This window comes from Branchiostoma belcheri, unplaced genomic scaffold, assembly GCF_001625305.1.
Source record: "Branchiostoma belcheri isolate BF01 breed outbred unplaced genomic scaffold, Haploidv18h27 scaffold3, whole genome shotgun sequence".
Classification (NCBI taxonomy): domain Eukaryota; kingdom Metazoa; phylum Chordata; class Leptocardii; order Amphioxiformes; family Branchiostomatidae; genus Branchiostoma; species Branchiostoma belcheri.
The window spans coordinates 568,552-571,612 of NW_017803909.1; the positions used below are offsets into that span (position 1 = coordinate 568,552).

The following is a 3,061-nucleotide window of genomic DNA, read 5'->3' on the forward strand; positions in this document are numbered from 1 at the left end:
TGGGAGGCTTAGTACTAGTAGTAGAGTAATTCAAACTTGTCAAAGCTCCAAAAACGTCTGGCTGAACTCATTTTGTTTGACTCTTGTCACCTCCAGAAGTGTGCCTTATGTCCAAAAGCCTTTTATAAAATCAGACTGTAATTATATTTAAGCCAGAAGCAAATGGAACATTTTGCAAAATGAACAATCACGTGAGCAGAGTTAAACGACATCAGTGTGCCACTTTTTATCAGGACGCTACCCACACATGTAGACTGATACTTAATCAACCTTTTCTCGCAAAGCTAACAATAATCATTACAAAGTGCTCTGCTGATATTACATTTCGCTGATTAGTCCTTCGAATGTGCGTTATTGGGAAGCAATTGTTGCTCTCCTGATTGCAACATGTCCGAACAAGGCTCCACAATAAGATTAAAGTCGCATAAAAAACCAAAGACAATAAACCATTCCACAAATACCCCGCCAAAGCGTCCCAGGAAATTAGAGATAATATCAAAAGCTGCGATGATTTTGGCATTTGGGCGTCTGTGCTGCCATTGTGAAATTTTTAAATCCCAGTCGCTACCAGCGGTAGTTCCCTTATCAGCGCCAACATTTGTCGGGCACGCTAGACACAACGTCGCAGCAATGACATCGCCAAATGGAACTCTTCTGCCACAGTGACATCATCAAATAAGTCCTGTCTTAAAAATTTGCACTTTCAGGCACCATTCTGTGATGAGCTACTTTTTTTGTGAACGGGCACAACGACAACACGCTCCAGTAATGCCAATCAGGTCCCAAAACTTGTCCCTTGAACTTAAACCTGGACTTTTGGTTTGTAAAGGAACTGTACCATCCCGCTTTGCGTCTTTCAAGAGCGACTGTGACTGACGTAGACCTGTTCGTACAATTTTTAACCTTTCCAAAACTTCTATTCGAACAAATCGACGATTTCTTGTGAAGCGCCCAACAGCTACATTTACCTTTGGGGGACACAGTCTGTCTTGCTAACCGATTTTGCATGCCTGACAAAGTAGACCATCGTTTATGAATGATGACAGCCTAACAATTTTATCTACGATTGCAGAGTGCCACAAGATCGCCGAGGAGCCAGCGCCCATGCGAGACAACGCTACAATTTCTGGCTGCTCCGTTGAATCCATCCCTCACTGACAGATTATTGGTATAATTCGATACTTCAGTAGACGACTGCACAATAAAGTATTCTGGGGTCAAGAAAAAAGTCTACCTCTCTACGATAAACTAATTTGGCCTCTTAGATCCTTCCAGATTGTCTACAGTATAAGTCTATTCCCCTCATTTTTTTCCAAGTAATGTAAGATAATTGAGGCATTTACCATGACCCAGTAAAACTTGAATATTAGTTTCTTTTCAGTGTTGAAAATGTGTGTAAATTATGCTTCTTACACAACACATTCTAGTCTTATCCAAATTAATGATCAGGAAAACATTTAAAAAATATCATCAGGACAAAAAAATTAAAATCTTGTAGTGTTTTCCATTTGGCATAGTCCTTAACCTGTATTATAAAAAAAAAGCATATATTAGTCACTGGTATGAAGTATCAGTTTGTTTTCACAGAAAAAGATAGAGATGTTACAAGTCGGTACATGTACACAGAAGTTCTAACACTTGCGTAATTTGAATATACAGCCAAACAGCTGCTGCTGGTGACCTTTGCCCTGTGATGCAATGAGGTCGTGGGATGACCTCACACTGGTATGGCTGAAATGTGCGGGCAGAAAGAAATGAGTTCAGTGTACACATCTACGTCTTTTAGAAAGCGCTAAAGCACTGGAGAAGCTCATACAAATCAGGGTGTACATTTTTTTTTCTTGGTTCCCAGATATTTTTATAGAAAAAGGACAGTTTTTGCCAAGAAGTCAACAGGAACAGGACCTCAAAGCTACATGTAGTCTCCTTGCCTAAGTCATTACTTTCTTCACATCCAGGGCTGGAAATCCCACCTGCATATGCAGATTAGTGCAAGTAAAATTGGAGCTGTGCAGGTATTCTTCATGTCTACCTGCAGTGATCATGATTGTACCGGCCATATACATGTAGGTGTACATGTATGTGGATTTTTATTTGCTGCATTGACTGTTAGTGTTACCACCTATGGAGAATAGAAGAAATAATGGCAATGGTATACTGAAGAAAGTATTTCGAGCCCTGATATCTTGCAGCGGTTGACCACTTGCGTCATGGCAATATCTTCATCTAGTATGGATGGCCGGCTCTCTCATATCATAATTGGAATAAAACGGCCACTACAGATCAATAGTCCCATGCTCTAACATCATGGTTGATAAGAGAAGGCCTAGGAAAATGGAGCTTTGATTTGGTCAGGCTAAAAGTAACCTGTTTAATGAGCAGTTACATGATGTAAGGCTGTGAGGGGGTGGGGGTTGTGGGTGGCACACACATGGCATAATATATATGATTATGATGTGGTACTTGGTAAGAATATGTCCTGAAATCAAACTCCTTTCTGCCTAGTCTTGCTCTAAGTGTAATGTGACCCTGTTCAGGTATATTAAAATTTTAGGTAGGTACAAATGAAGGATACTAGTAACCATACTAGTAATACAATAAAAGCCCAAGTCATTTTTCCATTATACTACAGTGGTCGAAATACTTTTTTTCAGTGCTCTGCAATATTGCAGAAGAGTCAAAATTTCGTCCTGCAATTTGGAAATACTTTCTGCAAATACACAAGCCCCCATATTACAACCTTCTGAAACCAATAATGCCTATTTTACATCATATATATATAACGGTATAGCTTTGTAAATCTGTAGCATTACTAAAATTTTTCAAAATATCACTCTTTTAAATATGTTCGGACCGTAAAATTTTATCGATCCGGTCCAAAAAAACCGATACGTCGGTGGACCGGTTTTTTTGACCGGAACAAAAATCCATATTTGTTGTTACTGAATAACTGATGATCACTACATACAAGACCCCCATACAAAGAAGCCTGCCACTGGGAAAATGAAAATCCAGCCTTCAAATAAAAGAAGTTTACCTTAGTCTCCGTCTCTCTCATTTT

General features: G+C 39.4%; 1 protein-coding gene across 1 annotated transcript in view; it reads right to left on the reverse strand.

Moving 5' to 3' along the window:
• The window catches only part of LOC109473310 (leucine-rich repeat and coiled-coil domain-containing protein 1-like), an 11,711-nt gene that overhangs the window by 6,276 nt on the left and 2,374 nt on the right, over positions 1 to 3,061 (reverse strand). The window lies entirely within an intron of this gene.